Source organism: Rhipicephalus microplus, chromosome 1, assembly GCF_043290135.1.
Source record: "Rhipicephalus microplus isolate Deutch F79 chromosome 1, USDA_Rmic, whole genome shotgun sequence".
NCBI classification, from domain to species: domain Eukaryota; kingdom Metazoa; phylum Arthropoda; class Arachnida; order Ixodida; family Ixodidae; genus Rhipicephalus; species Rhipicephalus microplus.
Genome location: NC_134700.1, coordinates 40,120,867 through 40,127,696, shown reverse-complemented (window position 1 = coordinate 40,127,696; position 6,830 = coordinate 40,120,867). Strand labels below are relative to the sequence as shown.

Sequence of the window (6,830 nt, the reverse complement as noted above, 5' to 3'; positions counted from 1 at the left end):
TATTCACTATTTTGGGTTTATATGTGAATTTAGAAGTAGGAGTGACAGTCAGCGCCATCTATAAGCCAAAGAACGAGTGTGAAAACACTCTTATTCGAATGTTTGGCGTCACGTACACGTGAACTTATTATGAGCGGGCAGCTGAATAATTGTCCCTCTTATACAACCTAAACACACCAAGTCTGCCAGTACTAGACCCTCGTTCAATGAAATAAGGGAATGAAGTGTATACTTAAGGGCTCGTTTTTCCGTTTTTTAACACAATAATAATGAGATCTAACAGACAGTAATGCCAGGGAACGTACAGGGGAAGTTATTAGAACCAATGGAATGTAAATAAGAAGAAAGAAAAAAAAGAGGATGAAAAAATAACCAGCCGTGAGCAGAAATCGAACCTACGACCTTCGAATAACGCGTTCGATGCTCTAACTACTGAGCTATCACAGCGGCCTTCCCTCCATCCACTTTTTCGGGTTTATATGTGAATTTAGAAGTAGCAGTGACAGTCAGCGCCATCTATAAGCCAAAGAACGAGTGTGAAAACACTCATATTCGCATGTTTGGCGTCACGTAGCACGTGAACTCATTATGAGCGTGCAGCTGAATAATTGTCCCTCTTTTACAACCTAAACACACCAAGTCTGCCTGTACAAGACCTTCGTTCAATGAAATAGGGGAAAGAAGTGTATACCTAAGGGCTAGTTTTTCCGTGTTTTAACACAACATTAATGAGATCTAACAGACAGTATGGCCAGGGAATGTACGGGGGAAGTTATTAGAACCAATGGAATGTAAATAAGAAGAAAGAAGAATTAAAAGTGGATGGAAATATAACCTGCCGTGAGGAGGAATTGAACCCACGACCTTCGAATAACGCGTTGGATGCTCTAACCACTGAGCTATCACAAGGGCATTCCTTCATTCACTTTTTTGGGTTTATATGTGAATTTAAAAGTAGTAGTGACAGTCAGCGCCATCTATAGGCCAAAGAACGAGTGTGAAAACACTCTTATTCGCATGTTTGGCGTCACGTAGCACGTGAACTTATTAGGAGCGGGCAGCCGAATAATTGTCCCTGTTATACAACTTAAACACACCAAGTCTGCCAGTACGAGACCCTCGTTCAATGAAATAAGGGAAAGAAGTGTATACCTAAGGGCTCGTTTTTCCGTGTTTTAACACAATAATAATGAGATCTAACAGACAGTAATGCCAGGGAATGTACAGGGGAAGTTAATAGAACCAATGGAATGTAAGTAGGAAGAAAGAAGAAAGTAAAGTGGATGAGAAAATTACCAGCCGTGAGCAGGAATCGAACCTACGACCTTCGAATAACGCGTTTTATGCTCTAACCACTAAGCTATCACAAGGGCCTTCCCTCATCCAATTTTTTGGGTTTATATGTGAACTTAGAAGTAGAAGTGACAATCAGCGCCATCTATAAGCCAAAGAACGAGTGTGAAAACATTCTTATTCGCATGTTTGGCGTCACGTAGCACGTGAACTTATTATGAGCGGGCAGCTGAATAATTGTCCCTCTTATACAACTTAAACACACCAAGTCTGCCTGTACGAGACCCCCCGTTCAATGAAATCAGGAAAAGAAGTGTATACCTAACGACTCGTTTTTCCGTGTTTTAACTCAATTATAAGATCTAACAGACAGTAATGCCAGGGAATGTACAGGGCAAGGTATTAGAACCAATGGAATGTAAATAATAAGAAAGAAGAAACAAAAGTGGATGAAAAAATAACCAGCCGTGAGCAGGAATCGCACCTACGACCTTCGAAGAACGCGTTCGATGCTCTAGCCACTGAGCTATCACAGCGGCCTTGCCTCCATTCACTTTTTTGGGTTTATATGTGAATTCAGAAGTAGGAGTCACAGTCAGCGCCATCTATAAGCCAAAGAACGAATGTGAAAACACTCTTATTCGCATTTTTGGCGTCACGTAGCACGTGAACCTAGTATGAGCGGGCAGCTGAATAATTGTCCCTGTTATACAACCTAAACACACCTTGTCTGCCAGTACGAGACCCTGATTCAACGAAATAAGGGAAAGAAGTGTATACCTAAGGGCTCGTTTTTTCGTGTTTTGAACACAATAATAATGAGATCTAACAGACAGTAATGCCAGGAAACGTACAGGAGAAGTTAAGAGAACCAATGGAATGTAAATAAGAAGAAAGAAGAAAGAAAAGTGGATGAAAAAATAACCTGCCGTGAGCAGGAATCGAACCTACGACCTTCGAATTACGCGTTCGATGCTTTAACCACTGAGCTATCACAGCGGCCTTCCCTCTATCCACTTTTTTGGTTTAAATGTGAATTTAGAAGTAGGAGTGAAAGTCAGCGCCATCTATAAGCCAAAGAACGAGTGTGAAAACACTGTTATTCGCATGTTTGGCGTTACGTAGCACGTGAACTTATTATGAGCGGGCAGCTGAATAATTGTCCTTCATCCTAAACACACCAAGTCTGCCAGTACGAGCCCCTCGTTCAATGAAATAGGCGAAAGAAGTGCATACCTAAGGGCTCGTTTTTCCGTGTTTTAACACAATATCAATGAGATCTAACAGACAGCAATGCCAAGGAATGTACAGGGGAAGTTATTAGAACCAATGGAATGTAAATAAGAAGAAAGAAGAAAGAAAAGTGGATGAAAAAATAACCAGCCGTGAGCAAGGAATCGCAACTACGACCTTCGGATAACGCTTTCGATGCTCTAACCACTGAGCAATCACAGCGGCCTTCCCTCCATCCACTTTTTTGGGTTTATATGTGAATTTAGAAGTAGTAGTGACCGTCAGCGCCATCTATAAGCCAAAGAAGGAGTGTGAAAACACTCTTATTCGCATGTTTGGCGTCATGTATCACGTGAACTTATTATGAGCGGGCAGCTGAATAATTGTCCCTCTTATACAACCTAAACACACCAAGTCTGCCAGTACGAGACTCTCGTTCTATGAAATAAGGGAAAGAAGTGTATACCTAAGGGCTTGTTTTTCCGTGCTTTAACACAATATTAATGAGATCTAACAGACAGTAATGCCAGGGAATGTACAGGGGAAGGTATTAGAACCAATTGAATGTAAATAAGAAGAAAGAAGAAAGAAAAGTGGATGAAAAATTAAACAGCCGTGAGTAGGAATCGAACCTACGACCTTCGAATAACGCGTTCGATGCTCTAACCACTGAGCTATCACAACGGCCTTCCCTCCATCCACTTTTTTGGGTTTATATGTGAAGTTAGAAGTAGAATTGACAGTCAGCGCCATCTATAAGCCAAAAAACAAGTGTGAAAACACTCTTATTCGCATGTTTGGCGTCACGTAGCACGTGAACTTATTATGAGTGGGCAGCTGAATAATTGTCCCTCTTATACAACCTAAACACACCAAGTCTGCCAGTACGAGACCCTCGTTCAATGAAATAAGGGAAAGAAGTGTGTACCTAAGGGCTCATTTTTTCGTATTTTAAACACATTAGTAATGAGATCTAACAGACAGTAATGCCAGAAAATGTACAGGAGAAGTTATTCGAACCATGGAATGTAAATAAGAAGAAAAAAGAAAGAAAAGTGGATGAAAAAATAAACAGCCGTGAGCAGGAATCGAACCTACGACCTTCGAACAACGCGTTCGATGCTCTAACCACTGAGCTATCACAACGGCCTTCCCTCCATCCACTTTTTTGGGTTTATATGTGAATTTAGAAGTACGAGTGACAGTCAGCGCCATCTATAAACCAAAGAACGAATGTGAAAACACTCTTATTCGCATGTATAGCGTCACGTAGAACGTGAACCTATTATGAGCGGGCAGGTGAATAATTGTCCCTTCTATACAACCTAAACACACCAAGTCTGCCAGTACGAGACCCTCGTTCAATGAAATAAAGGGAAGAAGTGTATACCTAAGGGCTCGTTTTTCCGTGTTTTAACACAGTAATAATGAGATCTAACAAACAGTAATGCCAGAGAATGTACAGGGGAAGTTATTAGAACCATTGGAATTTAAATAAGAAGAAAGAAGAAAGAAAAGTGGATAAAAAAATAACCAGCCGTGAGCAGGAATTGAACCTACGACCTTCGAATAACGCGTTCGATGCTCTAACCACTGAACTATCACAGCGGCCTTCCCTCCATCTAATTTTTTTGGTTTATATGTGAATTTAGAAGTAGCAGTGACAGTCAGCGCCATCTATAGGCCAAAGAACCAGTGTAAAAACACTCTTATTCGCATGTTTGGCGTCACGTATCACGTGAACTTATTAGGTACGGGCAGCTGAATAATTGTCCCTCTTATACAACCTAAACACACCAAGTCTGCCAGTACGAGACCCTCGTTCAATGAAATTAGGGAGAGAAGTGTATACCTAAGGGCTCGTTTTTCCGTGTTTTAACACAATATTAATGAGATCTAACAAACAGTAATGCCAGGGAATGTACAGGGGAAGTTATTAGAACCAATGGAATGTAAATAAGAAGAAAGAAGAAAGAAAAGTGGATGAAAAAATAACCAGCCGTGAGCAGGAATCGAAACTACGACCTTCAAATAACGCGTTCGATGCTCTTACCACTGAGCTATCACAAGGGCCTTCCCTCGTCCACTTTTTTGGGTTTATATGTGAATTTAAAAGTAGGAGTGACAGTCAGCGCCATCTATAAGCCAAAGAACGAGTGTGAAAACACTCTTATTCGCATGTTTGGCGTCACGTAGCACGTGAACTTATTATGAGCGGGCAGCCGAATAATTGTCCCTCTTATACAACTTAAACACACCAAGTCCGCCTGTACGAGACCCTCGTTCAATGAAATAAAGGAAAAAAGTGTATACCTAAGGGCTCATTTTTTCGTGGTTTGAACACATTATTAATGAGATCTAACAGAAGGTAATGCCAGGAAATGTACAGGAGAAGTTATTAGAACCAATAGAATGTAAATAAAAAGAAAGAAGAAAGAAAAGTGGATGAAAAAATAACCCGCCGTGAGCAGGAATCGAACGCACGACCTTCGAATAACGCGTTGGATGCTCTAACCACTGAGCTATCACAAGGGCCTTCCTTCATTCACTTTTTTGGGTTTATATGTGAATTTAAAAGTAGTAGTGACAGTCAGCGCCATCTATAAGCCAAAGAACGAGTGTGAAAACACTCTTATTCGCATGTTTGGCGTCACGTAGCACGTGAACTTATTAGGAGCGGGCAGCCGAATAATTGTCCCTGTTATACAACTTAAACACACCAAGTCTGCCAGTACGAGACCCTCGTTCAATGAAATAAGGGAAAGAAGTGTATACCTAAGGGCTCGTTTTTCCGTGTTTTAACACAATATTAATGAGATCTAACAGACAGTAATGCCAGGGAATGTACAGGGGAAGTTAATAGAACCAATGGAATGTAAGTAGGAAGAAAGAAGAAAGTAAAGTGGATGAGAAAATTACCAGCCGTGAGCAGGAATCGAACCTACGACCTTCGAATAACGCGTTTTATGCTCTAACTACTAAGCTATCACAAGGGCCTTCCCTCATCCAATTTTTTGGGTTTATATGTGAATTTAGAAGTAGAAGTGACAGTCAGCGCCATCTATAAGCCAAAGAACGAGTGTGAAAACACTCTTATTCGCATGTTTGGCGTCACGTAGCACGTGAACTTATTATGAGCGGGCAGCTGAATAATTGTCCCTCTTATACAACTTAAACACACCAAGTCTGCCTGTACGAGACCCCCCGTTCAATGAAATCAGGAAAAGAAGTGTATACCTAACGACTCGTTTTTCCGTGTTTTAACACAATTATAATAAGATCTAACAGACAGTAATGCCAGGGAATGTACAGGGGAAGTTAATAGAACCAATGGAATGTAAGTAGGAAGAAAGAAGAAAGTAAAGTGGATGAGAAAATTACCAGCCGTGAGCAGGAATCGAACCTACGACCTTCGAATAACGCGTTTTATGCTCTAACCACTAAGCTATCACAAGGGTCTTCCCTCATCCAATTTTTTGGGTTTATATGTGAACTTAGAAGTAGAAGTGACAATCAGCGCCATCTATAAGCCAAAGAACGAGTGTGAAAACACTCTTATTCGCATGTTTGGCGTCACGTAGCACGTGAACTTATTATGAGCGGGCAGCTGAATAATTGTCCCTCTTATACAACTTAAACACACCAAGTCTGCCTGTACGAGACCCCCCGTTCAATGAAATCAGGAAAAGAAGTGTATACCTAACTACTCGTTTTTCCGTGTTTTAACTCAATTATAAGATCTAACAGACAGTAATGCCAGGGAATGTACAGGGCAAGGTATTAGAACCAATGGAATGTAAATAATAAGAAAGAAGAAACAAAAGTGGATGAAAAAATAACCAGCCGTGAGCAGGAATCGCACCTACGACCTTCGAAGAACGCGTTCGATGCTCTAGCCACTGAGCTATCACAGCGGCCTTGCCTCCATTCACTTTTTTGGGTTTATATGTGAATTCAGAAGTAGGAGTCACAGTCAGCGCCATCTATAAGCCAAAGAACGAATGTGAAAACACTCTTATTCGCATTTTTGGCGTCACGTAGCACGTGAACCTAGTATGAGCGGGCAGCTGAATAATTGTCCCTGTTATACAACCTAAACACACCTTGTCTGCCAGTACGAGACCCTGATTCAACGAAATAAGGGAAAGAAGTGTATACCTAAGGGCTCGTTTTTTCGTGTTTTGAACACAATAATAATGAGATCTAACAGACAGTAATGCCAGGAAATGTACAGGAGAAGTTAAGAGAACCAATGGAATGTAAATAAGAAGAAAGAAGAAAGAAAAGTGGATGAAAAAATAACC

General features: G+C 40.9%; 1 non-coding gene across 1 annotated transcript; it reads right to left on the bottom strand.

The window, feature by feature from the left end:
- Positions 1–2,219: 2,219 nt before the first annotated feature.
- On the bottom strand, positions 2,220–2,292 carry TRNAT-CGU (transfer RNA threonine (anticodon CGU)). The gene has a single exon. It is a non-coding gene; the product is annotated as a tRNA-Thr (tRNA).
- Positions 2,293–6,830: the final 4,538 nt, after the last annotated feature.